Source organism: Diabrotica virgifera, chromosome 3 (genome assembly GCF_917563875.1).
Source record: "Diabrotica virgifera virgifera chromosome 3, PGI_DIABVI_V3a".
In the NCBI taxonomy this organism is placed as follows: Eukaryota; Metazoa; Arthropoda; class Insecta; order Coleoptera; family Chrysomelidae; genus Diabrotica; species Diabrotica virgifera.
Window position 1 is genome coordinate 277,699,606 of NC_065445.1, and position 16,890 is coordinate 277,716,495.

Sequence of the window (16,890 nt, forward strand, 5' to 3'; positions counted from 1 at the left end):
CTTCGGAATCAACTACAAATTCACAAAAAAAAATCTCTTATAAAATTAATATTACCAACCTTGGTTATACTGAAAACTAGACATTATAATTTTCCAGTGATGTCTATATTTTTGAGAAGACTTTTTAGGTATCTTTGTTGACTGCGTTTAACTGGTGCTTGGTTTAACTGGTACTTTCAATACAATGTGGATTATTGTTTACATACTGCAAAAGAAATCTGAAGTAATTTAGATGAAGAAATGTGTACGAAATTTTTTCGAATACCCCCAAAAGGTCGAGTTTTTAATTCGTAGATATTTTTTTTTATTTAAAATTATTTTGCAATCTGTTGAGTGTCAACAATAAACAAAAGTAATTACATTGACTAAGGACAAGAAAGATTTTACCCACTGGCAAAATCAAAGTACAATTTTTATAAAGTTGTGTACAAAATAATTACATTTCATAACTACTAACTCATTAGTTTAAAAGTTTACTCTAAATGGCAAGTCCAATGGTTTGAACCTCTTTAACCTACGCTGTTCTTGGGAATTGTCTAGGAGGTTAAGTGCAAACTGGTTTTTATGATCCTCCAACTTGGCAATGTAAGCAGCGCTACGTTTTGTGATGACTTCTTGTACCATATCAGTTTTAAGGTCTCGATGAATAATTCTGTTGTTGATGTACCAAGGTGCATTAGTGATGGTTCTGAGGGTTTTTGATTGGAAGCGTTGGATGATTTCGATGTTGGAGTGACTGGCTGTTCCCCATAGTTCCAACCCATATGTCCAGATTGGCATAAGTATTGCCTTATAGAGCAGCAATTTATTATCCAGAGATAGTCTTGATGAACGGCCATTAACCAATACATATTTCTGAATTGGAGACCTAGTTGCTTTCTCTTGGTCCAGATATGTTTCCTCCATGTGAGACTTCTGTCCAAATGAATACCAAGATATTTTACCTCGTTGGCTGATGGTAATTGGTGATTGTTTAAAGTTACAGGAGGACAAGTTCCTCTTCGTGTTGGAAATGTAACTTGAATAGATTTTCCTTCATTCACTTTAATTTTCCATTCCAAAAACCAAATTTGTACTCTGTCTAGATACGCTTGAAGGATATGCGAGGCATAACTAGGGTCTGTGTGTGAGGCTAGGATTGCAGTATCGTATAGGAGGCCTTCATGCCATACCTTGTCAAATGCCTGCCTAACGTCAAGAAATGCCGCTGAACAGTACCTTTTGGCCTCAAAATCAGCATTTATATGTTTTACCACTCTGTGAACTTGTTGGATTGTTGAGTGATGGGATCGAAATCCAAACTGGTGGTCTGGAATTAGATTTATATATTTGGGTCACATCATGCGAAACGAAAAATACCAGTTCCTTCAACTTATAATCCAGGGTAAAATTGAAGGCAAGAGAGGAATAGGACGCAAGAAAATGTCCTGGCTCCGAAACATAAGGCAATGGACAGGGATTAGTGACATACAATCACTGATCCACATTGCAAGAAACAGAGAGTTAATGGAAAAAGTGATCGCCAACATCCATTAGTGGATTTGCATTTGAAGAAGAAGGAATTAGATTTTTGATCCAGAGTTCGAGTTTTTTTACTAATAGTTTTTCGAAAACTTTAGACGTGATTGGCAAGAGGCTGATTGGCCTGTACGATGTAGTTTCTTCTTGAGGTTTCCCCGGTTTTAGAATGGTTATTATCTGAGACACTTTCCATTGATCAGGAAAGTAACCTAAGTTTAAATTGGCATTGAATATAAACGTTATAAGTTTTATGCATTTGATAGGTAATTCTTTCAATACTTTTCCACTGATCAAATCGTACCCTGGAGATTTTTTATCGTTTAAATTATTAATATCCAAGATGACTTCGGACGATTTAAATTTCGGAATAGGCAAACTCATTTGATATGGACTTTGAAGAAATGAGAATACGTCTACTTCCACAGGTGAATTCACTTGATTGGGAGTAAATACTTCGGAAAAATACTCTGCAAAACAACTTGCTTTCTCTTGTGCACTACGAGCCCATTCTCTGTCCGATTTTCTAATTGGAGGTGACAGTTTCTGGGGTTGTTTCAGTTTTCTCGTTGCTTTCCCTAGCGAATAATCGGTATCTTTAGTGGAATCTAAATTTTCCAAGTAGTACTGAAGTGATTGGTTTTTGAGATCTTCGAAGAGCTTTTTTAATTCCCTTGATGCACTATTGAATCTACGCTTATCAGCAGGATCTCTGGTCTGTTGCCATCTTTTCCTCAGTCTTCTCTTTAGCAAAATTTCTTCTTTGACAACTTGTGGGCAGTCATTTATTATGCATTTATTTTGTATTGTTGGTGTTGCTTGCCAGGCAGCTGATTGGATATTTGTAGTTAGTTGTTCCACAGCAAGAAAAATGTCCTCTTTGGTTTTTAGTGGAATGTCTAGAGACACCTTGTTCTCCAGGATAGATCTGAATTTTGGCCAGTGTGTGCGTCTGTTATAAAGTGAGGGGGATATTTCTTTAATAAGTACCTGGGTTCCAACTGTGAATAGTATAGGCGAGTGATCAGAAGATAATTCGTAGCATGATGTAGCTTTTATATTAGACCTAGGGATGTTCTTAACTACAGCAAAATCGACCAAATCGGGGATTTTATTTCTGTCCGAGGGCCAGTATGTTGGTTCGCCGGAATGATGAATAATCCATATTATTTGACTCTATGATATTTAAGAGAACTCTACCTCTCGGAGTGATTAGTCTTGATCCCCACCTGGTATGTTTGGCATTATAGTCCCCTGCTGCTATGAAGCGGCTCCCAAGTGAATTGTAATAATCTTTAAATTGTACGTTTGTGATAGAGATTCGTAGATATACATTTTCAAACTAAGTTTGATTAGTTGATTTCAAATCCTAATACAGTAGTAATTAGTTTGCTTAATTTTCCAAATCTTGCCCAGGACTAGCCCGATCAGGGAACACAAAATTTTACGAAAACCTCCAAAAAAATAAAGGAAGGATGAAAATTTGTGAATAGGTAGTTAAAATTGTCTATTATTAAATAAAAAAAAGTTTACAATTCTATATCCCCTCCATTTTACGAAAATTGAGAAATACGGAATGAAAAATATTTTCTCTGGGGTGAAAAAATATACGTTCAAAATAAGTCCAAAATTGGATAAAGTGAGTAATTCTAAGTAACTTTTGTTCTGTAGAGTTTTTTCACTAAGTTAATACTTTTCGAGTTATTTGTGAGTGAATACGTTCATTATAAAAAAAACATGTTTTTAGACGGTTTTTCGCAGATAACTCAAAAAGTAAGTATTTTAGCGAAAAAAATATTCTTTACAAAAATATAGCTTATAAAAAATTGAAAAAAAAATGATTTATGCATGAGGTCTGTAGACCCAGTAGAAGCAGAGTTGTAGCTAATGAAAAGTAGGTTCTTTTTCGTCAAATTCCAAATCGAATATTTCAATTTGAAATAACCCAAAAACGGAGCAATTCATTAAAACTTTTTTAAAGTGTTTAAAAAAGGTTTATTTTTGTTGTTTAAGAAAACTTTTAACATTAAAAGTAAGTGAGTTACGCTCAAAATATTGTTGGTCCTTTTTATTTTTTGGCAAAAAAATCGCGAAAATCGCCCTCTAATTAGCTTCTCAAATAAAATTAATCGTTACCGCTTCATAAGTTACTTTACTTATGTATTCTTTATATTATCTATAGGTTTCATTGGTTCTAAGTGCTCATTTTTGAAAAAAAGAATGTGTGTGTACTTTGTACGCACGTAAGAAGTTATACTTCTATTATAATATAATTTCAACGAAATAAATATACCTACTTAACAGTTACAATACAAAAAATTAACAATAATTACCAAAAATGAACCAAAACCAAAATGAAACCAATGCCAAATATTAAAAAAAAAAAGAAAAAAATATGAATCGTCCGGGATTTGAACCCGCAATCTCGCGATTTTTTGATCTCTGGTCCAATGCTCTACCAACAAGGCCATCAAGCCGCATGCATGCTACTTACCTTTCAGATATACATAATTATATATCACGGTGACAAGTGAAATATAAAAATAGATGTTTTATTATTTTACGCCCAAGGAAGACAAATCCAAAGACACAAAATTATAATAAAAAACCTTTTAAACCACCTTTTTCAAATTGCGCAAGTTGTATTATTAATATTAATGTTAATAAATGAAATATAAATATTTTGACGTTTCACAATTTGACAATTCACTTTTAACTGCAGTGCCTTAAAAATTTTAAAGCACTAGTGCCTTAAAGTAGCATTTTTAACGCTCCCATGGAGTCCTAAAAATTGCATTTTTAACACGTTTTTAGAAAAATATATTTTAAAACACTAATATATTCTTTCCACACCTTTTCTGGACTGATACATACATAAATTAATAAAACATTTTAAAGTATAACTTCAAAAATATAATATGAAAACTATTTAAAAAGGCAGTATAACTATTAACTAACCTTTGTTGTTTCTCTTCCCACAAATTTTAAAACGCAACAACCATACATAACCAAACCGTCAACCGTCCAAACCACAGCTGCGCTACAGCTGCCATATTGGATAATTTTTGACATGTCATTTGAACATCCAATCAGAACAAAGTTATAATGCGCATGCGCCGGGATCATAGGTTTTAACATATAAAAATTCACCCTCATATCGCGCGTAAAGAAGTATAACTTAAAAAAAATTGGGTTTAAAAAAAATTTTTTTTATTTAAAAAAAATGGAATTTTTTATGGAAATAACTTGGAAATATGGAAAAATTATTAGTAATACCAAAAATCTCAAAGAGTAATTAAATGTACGTTTTGCTTTTCTGAATATTTTTGATTTTTTGTTTTCTTGTTAGACAAAAATTGGTTATGCTGTGGCTGTTCAAAATTTGCCTAAATTCGTGATTAGTTACTCGTTCAAGCTATTGTAACTACAGCTTTTTAAAAAATAAGCACTTTGAACCGATAAAACTTACAGATCATATAAGTAATATATAAGCAAAGTAACTTGTCAAGTGGTACCGATAAAATTTATTTGTGATGCTAATTAGGGGGTGATTTTCGCGATTTTTTTACCAAAATATAAAAGGGACCAACAATATTTTGAGCGTAACTCACTTACTTTTAATGTTAGAAGTTTCTTTAAAAAACAAAATAAACCTCTTTTAATCACTTTTAAAAAGCTGACATGAATTTTCCCCGAGAAGTGCTCCGTTTTTGAGTTATTTCACATTGAAATATTCGATTTAGAATTTGACGAAGAAGAACCTACTTTTCATTAGCTACAACTCTGCTTCTACTGAGTCTACAGACCTCATGCATAACCATTTTTTTCAGTTTTTTATAAGCTATATTTTTGCTGGGAATATTTTTTTCGATAAAATACTTACTTTTTGAATTATCTCCGAAAAACCGTCCAAAAACATGTTTTTTTTTTGTTAAAAATTAACATATTCACTCGCAAATAACTTGAAAAGTATTGACTTAGTGATAAAACTCTAATTAAAAGTTGTTTAGAATTAATCATTTTATCCAATTCCGGTCTTATTTTGAATGTATATTTTCCACCTTCGAGAGGGGGGTATTCCCCTACATTTTTGTAAAATGGAGGGATGTAGAATTGTAAACTTTTTCTTAAATAATAATAGACAATTTAAACTACCTATTCCCAAATTTTCATCCTTCCTTTATTTTTTTGGGGTAAGATTGTTCTTTGATCGGGCTACACAGTCTTGCTCTTCTAATGATTTCCGGACTTTGGTTATCTTTGTCAAGTTTCAAAATTTGGCCTAGGTAGACAAATTCTTGGACTTTGGTTCTTCGTCGTCTGCTTTTGTCATTGACAGTTTTCTGAATTAATTATCACTAGATGTCTTCACTTTAAAATTTTTATTTTTCAAAACAAAGCGAAGATACACAGACAATTAAAAATATTGAAATCTTTTGGTTTTTACTAAATGTCTGTAACTTTTTAAGTGAAAACAATTTAAAAATTAATCTCGCAAGATATTATCAACAAAGTAAAAATTTACAACAATACAATGTGACTATAGACACGATTGTAGAAGAATATTAGCACTAATAAAGTCATGACTCTTCTTGTCATGTCTCGTATGATTCTTCGAAGATATTCTTGTGGAAAGTTTAGAATTCATTTGAACGCTTCGGAATATCTTTGTCCAACAAATCCTAAACGTGTCCTACTATTGTTCGTCCGCTATAACTTTTCCCATGCGTCACGATTCATTTTCAAACAAATTAAGTTAAAACATAAAGTGAAACGAACGTCGATGTGTATATACATTCTGTATACTGTGTATACAGTACATCGGCGTACGTTTCACTTTATGTTTTGACTTAATTTGTTTGAAAATGGATCGTGACGCATGGGAAAAGTTATAGTGGACGACCAATAGCAGGACAATCTATTAATTGGTATATGTTAATAATTGGTCTCATCTTTATATAAGATTTATGGAAATATTTGCAGTGTGTGGTGTAGAACTAACTTGCTTCAATATAAACGTACGTGCATAGAAATCGGCCCACTTAAAAATTTGGTAATTTTTTATGTCTAATATTTCCTAAACCTGTTGGCCGATTTAAGTGATTTTTTAAACATGTTATAGCCTGATTCTTTAACAATACCACTGTAATAATATTGTTGCTAAACAGGTAAATTTTCATTGTATACCGGGTGTATCAATCAAACTGTGCTTTTTTCTCAAGGTTCGCATCACCCTGTGCAATATTCTAGCATTTATAAAATACTGAAATTAAAACTCAACATTCTGTTTTTTGATTCATTCCTTTATGTTGGATAATAAAAAAGTTAGGTACTATAACAACTAGACATGTTCTGCATCAAAACACGGTGTTTCTAAATAAGTACGACAAACTTTAAGGGGTAATTCTGCATGAAAAAATAATGACAGTTGGCTATAAAAGTATGTCCGCAAATGTTTCGTTTCCGAGATAAGGATGTTGAAATTTTTCTTACAAACTGACGATTTATTTATTACTTTGAAACCAGTTGAGATATGCGAATGAAATTTGGTGGGTTTTAAGAGATACTTATTGCGAATTTTTTGATATAAAATTAAGAATTTTATATTCACCATTAGCGTGCATACGGGTAATATGATCGGTCATATTACACGTATGCGTGCTAATGGTGAATATTAAATTCTTAATTGTATGTCAAAAAATGTGCAATAACTACGTCTTAAAACCCAGCAAATTTCATTTGCATATCTCAACTGGTTTTAGAGCAATAAATAAATCGTCAGTTTGTAAGAAAAAATTCAACATCCCGTATCTCGTAAACGAAACATTTGCATACGTTTATGATGCCAAATGTCATTATTTTTTCATGCAGAATTACCCCTTAAAGTGTCGCACTTATTTAGAAACACCGTGTATTGATGAAGAACATGTCTAGTTGTTAAAGTACCTAACTTTTTTATTATCCAACATAAACGAATGAGTCAAAAAACAGAATGTTAAGAAGACCTGAGGCTATAGTTGGGTGTTAATTTCAATATTTTATAACTGCTAGAATATTCCACAGGATGATGCGAACTTTGAGAAAAAAACAGAGTTTGATTGGTACACCCGGTATACCATAAAAATTTACCTCTTTAGCAACAGTATTATTACAGTGGTATTGCTAAAGAATCAGGCTATAACATGTTCAAAAAATCACTTAAATCGGCCAACAGGTTTAGGAAATATTAGACATCAAAAATGACCAAATTTTTAAGTGGGCCGATTTCTATGCACGTAAGTTTATATCACGCTGCAAGTAAAAAAGGTTTAGCCGTAATAAGAGAGAGAAATTGTAAAAAGACCCAATGAAAACAATACAACAGTTGTCAATGTATGAAAACGGCAGTTGGACGCAAAAACAAGTAGAACTTATTGATAGAAACATACACCTTACACACGAAATTAGAATAGGTAGAGAGCATGTAGCTCTTAAAAACGTATATAGGGTGACAATTTAAAAAGTTGCCACCCCTATAATTTGGTCCCTATAGAAAATCTAAAAATATACAAAGACACCTCAAATTTATTTCTGAGGGGAACATTTTATAGACCAGTTTTCAACTAAGTTACACTAACCCTCTAGTGGGGGCGGACACAACCCCCAAAATCTTTAATGGAAAGGGGGGTTGAGTGATACCTCATTTTAAAGGTCGTTTCGATTACCTTTTCAAAAATACCACATACATTATATTTTTTTTCAGTAATTTTCATTTTTTTATAATTAATTTTAATAAAATTAAATATCGAGTTCAAAACTCCAAAAATTTTTTTGGAGTATTGAACTCCAAATTGAATTTTTTTTGGGGTGTTGAAGTAGTTAGAGTTTTTTTTTGAAGTATTTTTGTAAAAATCAAATAAAACCGTAAAGATATTATTAAGTATAGAGTTCAGAACTCCAAAATTTTTAGAGTATTGAGTCCAAGATTTTTTAAAAAGTACTGAAAAGAAATATAAGGCATGTGGTATTTTTGAAAAGGTAATTTAATGACCTTCAAAATGAGCTATCACTCAACCCCCCTTTCCATTAAAGATTTTAAGGGGTTGTGTCCGCCCCCGCTATAGGGTTGATGTAATTTAGTTGAAAACAGGTCTAAAAAATGTTCCCCTCACAAATAAATTTGACGTGTTCTTGCATATTTTTAGATTTTCTATAGGGACCAAATTATAGGGGATGGCAACTTTTCAAATTGACACATAAAGACGGCTACATACCGCTCATCTGGAGCGGAAAGTCTTTGATCAGTGTGTTCCGCCAGTAAAGACCTGCGGTATGTAAACACTGTCCTTAACAAAAAAAAAAAGATTCAAAACTAAGAATAGTACAAAGAAGGATGGAGTGTTCAATGATAGATTCAACAATAACGGATAAGATTACAAACGAAGACCTATGAAACCGAACCAGAGTTACATATGTTGTGGCGAGAGCTTGCAGATTGAAATGGAAATGGGCTGGCGACGTGACAAGGATAAAGGATGGACGCGCAAGTTAACCAAATTAAGACCAAGAATAGATAAGTGAAACATATGAAGCACATACAAAAATACAGGTCATAAATTAAATCACATATTCTGGGATCAAAAATAGTTCGATTGAATCTAACTTACCTTAGTACAAATGTGCACCTAAAAAAAGTTACAGCCCTTTGAAGTTACAAAATAAAAATCAATTTTTTTCAATAGATCGAACATTGTTTGAGGTTTCTTATTGAAAACGAACATGTGACATTCTTATGATAGGAACATCTCAAAAAAAAAAATTATAGTGAAATTTGTGTACCCCATAAAAATTTTGTGGGGGTTTTGTTCCCTTAAACCCCCCCAAACTTTTGTGTACGTTTCAATTAAATTATTATTGTGGCACAAATAGTTAAACACAATGTTTTTAAACCTTTTTTGTTTCTTAGTACTTTTTCGAAAAGTTAGTTTTTTTTTGAGATATTTTGAATATTTTGTCAAATCCACCACATATTTGTGTACTGTTAAGTACGATTTTAGAGACTTGGTAATAATATGAAAATTTATTTATAAATTATAGTTTGAGGTATACTTTGAACCATATTAAAAAAGAAGCCACATCTCGATAAAAGGTGCCTTATCTGAAAAATACTAAGAGGCAAAAAAGTTTTAAAAACACTGTGATTAACTAATGGTACAGCAATAATAGTTTAATTGGAACGTACACAAACATTTGGAGGGTTTAAAGGCACAAAACCCCCATAAAATTTTTATGTAAACATATTAAAAAAGATGCCGCATCTCGATTAAAGCTGGTTTATCAAAAAAGTACTAAGAGGCAAAAAAGTTTTAAAAATATTGTGTTTAACTAATGGTACTACAAAATTAATTTAATTGGAACGCACATAAAAGTTTGGGGGGGTTTAGGGGAACAAAACCCCCATAAATTTTTTATGGGCTGCACAAATTTCAATATAATTTCTTTTTAGGATGTTCATGCCATAAGAATGCCACATGTCCATTTTCATTAAAAAATCTTTAATAGTTTTCTATATATCGGAAAAAATCTATTTTCATTTTGTAACTTCAAAGGGCTGTAACTTTTTTTGTGTGCATATTTGTACTAAGGTAGGTTAGCTTCAATCGACCTATTTTTGGTCCCAGAATATGTGATTTAATTTATGACCTGTATTTTTGTTACACCCTGTATATTGTTACATATATTAACAGACTGACTTACGCCCAATTTGGAGAATGCTTTATTTATGCATCACTTTCACGAAAAAATATACAAAGACAGACCCACTTTTGTTGAGCAGTGTACATGGATGGACCACTTGAATTTGGTTTGCTTGAAGGAGTTTGAAGATGTGCGCTTCTTTTTAATATTCATCGCGGCACCAACTATTTTGAGACAGAAGCAGAATAACGGCGGTAGACAGGGTAGATAGAAATAACATTTTTGTTTCAAGAGAGTATTGATTTTTACTAAAAACAGAGAAAATTTAATTTAACTGTACGGGAAATTATACTTTTGAATTATTCCAATTCAGATGTTTCCTGCGCTTTAAATGCAATATTAAAATTGCCATAATAAAAGCTCACGTTCTATTTGTTAAGAGAATTTATTTGAAATATTACAGTTTATAGAAATATATAATATTTATTTATAGAAATATATAAATTTAGGTATATTATAAAACATAAATAAATACTATTCATATAGTCCAAGAGGCAGCGCTGAAAAATTTCTCTGAATTTACTAAAGCCAGTTATTGTGTAGAGAAACATACTGCGGTCGGTCAAGCGAAACGTAGAACAGGGGTTACTGAGAGGGTATCAAAGTTGCTTTCCTACGAAGGTAATTAAATCCATTTACTAAGGCTGAAAATCAGTACACACATTCTAAATCGATTATAAATAAAAGTTATTATAGTCGTTCAGCTGTATGACGGGAAAGAGCCGGTCGGTCGGCCCCAATGAATGTACAGGGCTATTCACTATATTTTTACCCCCCTCTAAACTGCTTTATTTACAGAATTAGAAAAAAAAATGTAAAATCCAAAAGTGATTCAATTATTAAATTGATTTTTTGACATATATATCGTACTAGTGACGTCATGCATCTGGGCGTGATGACGTAATCGACTATTTTTTTAAATGAGAATAGGGGTCGTGTGCTAGCTCATTTGAAAGGTTATTCAATTCCCTATTCAGTAATATAAACATTAACATGATTGATGAAGTTAGTTTTCAATCCTAATAGCAAAATTAATAATATTGAAAATATTAAAAATATTACTAAAACATTTTTAAATTGAAAACTTATTGGTACATTTCCCTGGTGACACCTCCAAGGCTTCTACAATTTGCAAGCCAAATGGATGCTGCAGTGAAGACAAAGGGAAGGAATTCTACACTATGCAATTCACATCCCCCGTCTGCAGCTGGTAAAGTTCCAACGGAAAATGCACCTGGTTACTCTACGGAGTAATACGACTATAAAATAAAAATGTATACCACTTTTATTCAGTTGCAATGCGAAGGCAAAACAATCTTACTTTTCAACTAGAATACGGAGCGCAGTCCAGTCCTCTGAATCGGAATTTTCGGCTCTTATTGGAGCCTCATCGGAAAGAACGTAGGCACTGTTCTCCATACCCTAACTGACTAGCGTCGAGAGTTTTTCCCACCCATTGCAACCGAAGTGAAGGTATTAGGTGACTAGCGTCATCTGGCAATTGAAAGATGAAGTTAGTTTTCAATCCTAACAGCAAAATTAATAATACTGAAAATATTAAAAATATTACTAAAAGATTTTTAAATTGAAAACTTATTGGTACATTTCCCTGGTGACACCTCCAAGGCTTCTACAATTTGCAAGCCAAATCGATGCTGCAGTGAAGACAAAGGGAAGGAATTCTACACTATGCAATTCACATCCCCTATCTGCAGCTGGTAAAGTTCCAACGGAAAATGCACCTGGTTACTCTACGGAGTAATACGACTATAAAATAAAAATGTATACCATTTTTATTCAGTTGCAATGCTAAGACAAAACAATCTTACTTTTCAACTAGAATACGGAGCGCAGTCCAGTCCTCTGAATCGCGATTTTCGGCTCTTATTGGAGCCTCATCGGAAAGAACGTAGGCACTGTTCTCCATACCCCAACTGACTAGCGTCGAGAGTTTTTCCCACCCATTGCAACCGAAGTGAAGGTATTAGGTGACTAGCGTCATCTGGCAATTGAAGGATGAAGTTAGTTTTCAATCCTAATAGCAAAATTAATAATATTGAAAAAAAAACCAATACAGAAGTAAAAACTTCGAGATGTATTCTGGTATTATACCAGAATACATCTCGAAGTTTTTACTTCTGTATTGGTTTTTTTAAACTATGGTATACAGCCAACTATTGGGATTTTCCCATTGATTTTTTTTTTAATAATATTGAAAATATTAAAAATATTACTAAAAGATTATTAAATTGAAAACTTATTGGTACATTTCCCTGGTGACAACTCCAAGGCTTCTACAATTTGCAAGCCAAATGGATGCTGCAGTGAAGACAAAGGGAAGGAATTCTACACTATGCAATTCACATCCCCCGTCTGCAGCTGGTAAAGTTCCAACGGAAAATGCACCTGGTTACTCTACGGAGTAATACGACTATAAAATAAAAATGTATACCATTTTTATTCAGTATTTTTATTCATAATATTTTTAATATTTTCAATATTTTTAATTTTGCTATTAGGATTGAAAACTAACTTCATCTTTCAATTTCCAGATGAGGCTAGTCACCTAATACCTTCACTTCGGTTGCAATGGGTGGGAAAAACTCTCGACGCTAGTCAGTTGGGGTATGGAGAACAGTGCCTACGTTCTTTCCGATGAGGCTCCAATAAGAGCCGAAAATCGCGATTCAGAGAACTGGACTGCGCTCCGTATTCTAGTTGAAAAGTAAGATTGCTTTGCCTTCGCATTGCAACTGAATAAAAATGGTATACATTTTTATTTTATAGTCGTATTACTCCGTAGAGTAACCAGGTGCATTTTCCGTTGGAACTTTACCAGCTGCAGACGGGGGATGTGAATTGCATAGTGTAGAATTCCTTCCCTTTGTCTTCACTGCAGCATCCATTTGGCTTGCAAATTGTAGAAGCCTTGGAGGTGTCACCAGGGAAATGTACCAATAAGTTTTCAATTTAAAAATCTTTTAGTAATATTTTTAATATTTTCAATATTATTAATTTTGCTATTAGGATTGAAAACTAACTTCATCTTTCAATTGCCAGATGACGCTAGTCACCTAATACCTTCACTTCGGTTGCAATGGGTAAGAAAAACTCTCGCCGCTAATCAGTTGGGGTATTGAGAACAGTGCCTACGTTCTTTCCGATGAGGCTCCAATAAGAGCCGAAAATCGCGATTCAGAGGACTGGACTGCGCTCCGTATTCTAGTTGAAAAGTAAGATTGTTTTGCCTTCGCATTGCAATTGAATAAAAATGGTATACATTTTTATTTTATAGTCGTATTACTCCGTAGAGTAACCAGGTCCATTTCCGTTGGAACTTTACCAGCTGCAGACGGGGGATGTGAATTGCATAGTGTAGAATTCCTTCCCTTTGTCTTCACTGCAGCATCCATTTGGCTTGCAAATTGTAGAAGCCTTGGAGGTGTCACCAGAGAAATGTACCAATAAGTTTTCAATGTAAAAATGTTTTAGTAATATTTTTAATATTTTTAATATTATTAATTTTGCTATTAGGATTGAAAACTAACTTCATCTTTCAATTGCCAGATGACGCTAGTCACCTAATATAATACCTTCACTTCGGTTGCAATGGGTGAGAAGAACTCTCGACGCTAGTCAGTTGTGGTATGGAGAACAGTGCCTACTTTCTTTCCGATGAGGCTCCAATAAGAGCCGAAAATCGCGATTCAGAGGACTGGACTGCGCTCCGTATTCTAGTTGAAAAGTAAGATTGTCTTGCCTTCGCATTGCAACTGAATAAAAATGGTATACATTTTTATTTTATTAACATGATTTATTATACAGGGTGTCTAAAAATTTTTTTAATTAAATTAATTGTTTAAATAATAATTCAAAAAAAAAATTTGTACACCCTGTAAAAATAATGATATGAATATTACATTACTGCGTAGAGAATTGAATAACCTTTCAAATGAGCTAGCACACGACCCCTATTCTCATTTAAAAAAATAGTCGATTATGTCATCACGCCCAGATGGATGACGTCACTAGTACGATATATATGTCAAAAAATCATAATTAAAAAATCGAATAACTTTTGTATTTTACATTTTTTTCTAATTCTGTAAATAAAGCAGTTTAGAGGGGGGTCAAAATATAGTTAATAACCCTGTACATTCATTGGGGCCCACCGACCGGCTCTGTCCCGTCATACAGCTGACCGACTATAATAACTTTTATTTATAATCGATTTAGAATGTGTGTACTGATTTTCAGCCTTAGTAAATGGATTTAATTACATCCACAGGTAAGCAACTTTGACAAGCTGTCAGTACCACCTGTTGTACGTCTCGCTTGACCGACCGCAGTATGTTTCTCTACACAATCACGGTAATCAACTGTGAAAAAACTAGCTTTAGTAAATTCAGATAGATTTTTCGGCGCTGCCTCTCCGTCTAAAAGATTTAACGAAAGCGTAACCAAACTATGGAAAACTATGAACAAAACATATACAAGCAATTTATTAATTAAATCTATCAGGGAGGCACATAAGAATACAACAATCAAAACAGGAAGTGGAAACAAGACAACAACAAGCAATTAAAAGAGAACGACGACTAGGTTTAAAAGCAATGGTAATGAAATTAATCTTAATGGAAACCCATTGCACCAGCAGCAATGGGCGTATCAATTAGGAAAATCAGGTGAAGCAGACTTGCACAATCTTGTACCGGAACTGCAAAACCTGCGGAATCAGGAAGGAGTTTACACCAGAAAGAAGTCGCACGTGTTGTATTTTTGGACATAGAAGATACATTTGATAGTACCTTCATCGAGTCGATACAAGCTGCACTCGTGAGGAAGAAAGTCAATAACACAACATGCAAAAGGATTATTCAAATGCTTCAGAGTAGAATAATATCCACAGATGCGTATGAAATTATTATAAACCTGAGGGGAGAGTAACTAAAAGGTGCCCTCGAGGGGGTGTATTGTCACCAAAATTTTGGAATATTGTCGTCGATGACCTGATTCATGGGTTTAGCAGCCAAAGACTGTGGGTCCACGGTTTTGCAGGCGAAATTGTGATAGTGACTAGGGCAAAATTTCCCAGTACTATTGCCCCTTCACTATATAGAGAATTTGTGACAAATGAGAACCTCATCGAAGCATGGACGCTAAAGGCCAGTTCCATTAACAAACTTGAAGTGTTTGAAGTGTGGCGCATGCGTCGAATGCTTAGAATAACATGGACAGGCAGAGTCAGAAAGGAGGAAGTACCATGAAGAGCCAGCTTACAGGATAGGGGACTTTTTAATTATATTAAAATTAAGAGGACTGCATACTTGGGGTACATATTACGAGGAGAACGATACACTTTTCAGCAACTGATACTCGAAGGAAAGATAGAGGGTAAGAGGGGTCTGGGTCATTAAAAGATATCATGGCGGCGTAATATTCGCCAATGGACAGGAATCCAGAGCTATGAGATACTTCGCAATGCTGCTAAAAACAGAATTATTTAATCCTGATTATGTAACATCTCACCTGACAAGATAATGTACGGTGGACGCCTACGCAGAAATAGACGGCACTTTAAGAAGAAGAAGAAGAAGAAGAAGAAGACGAAGAAGAAGAAGAAGAAAAAGAAGAAAAAGAAAAAGAAGAAGAAGAAGAAAAAGAAGAAAAAGAAGAAAAAGAAGAAAAAGAAGAAGAAGAAGAAGAAGGAGAAGAAGAAGAAGAAGAAGAAGAAGAAGAAGAGGTAGAAGAGAACGTCTCTATAAACAGCTCCAAAATTAAATTAGTAGCTTTCACTAATAAGAGAAAGCTTAATGGACAGAGTGAGCTAAAATTATCTGGGTAGGAACTAGAAAGGACCAGTGAGGTCAAGTATCTAGGGGTAAGACTGTATTCCAAACTCAAATGGAGCACTCATGTTAACACTATAACTAGCAGAGCTACTACACAACTCTTCTGGAACTGATCTCTTGGTTATGCACATCAGTGATACGACTGACAATTACTTATGGTTCAGTCGTTCAGTATATACTTTGCTGGAAAAAGAGGGCTTTGCAATCTTATGCAATCTCTCTCACCACCCTTTAAAGACAAGCCCTTCTGAATATAACAGGAGCCTTGAATAGTACGCAAACGGCATCTTTAGAGGCTATCATAGGTCCGTTTATACTTGAGAATATGCTTGAGGAATCCATATTTATGATGACACCCGGACTGATCTTTAATGAGAAGATTAACACAATTATACCATCTAGAAAACAAAAAAACCCCAAATATTAATGAAATCATGGAGGGAGACATCAAGCTAAAGAGAAACAACCTTTATACAGATATAGGTCTGGATCCCGCGTATGAAAAACAATTTGATTAATAGCAAGCTGAAAATTTGTTAATAGCTTAAGGGTGTCTAGTCGGACAAACTTTGATATATAGGAACACTGTAACAGGGGAAGTTTTAATTGTGGAACAGATTAAAAATTTGGAACGGTCAGACCACGAAAACGTCACATGTATTTTGTGCGACAAAACTTCCAATTGATTTGTTACCCTTTCATTAAACTCTCATGCAAAAATCAGGCTGCTATTTATCACCAAATGGGAATTATAATGAGTGGAACACGTAGAATAGGTCAAATA

At 33.7% G+C, this 16,890-nt stretch overlaps 1 protein-coding gene across 1 annotated transcript in view; it reads right to left on the reverse strand.

Moving 5' to 3' along the window:
* The window catches only part of LOC114331454 (atypical protein kinase C), a 235,627-nt gene that overhangs the window by 217,291 nt on the left and 1,446 nt on the right, over positions 1-16,890 (reverse strand). The window lies entirely within an intron of this gene.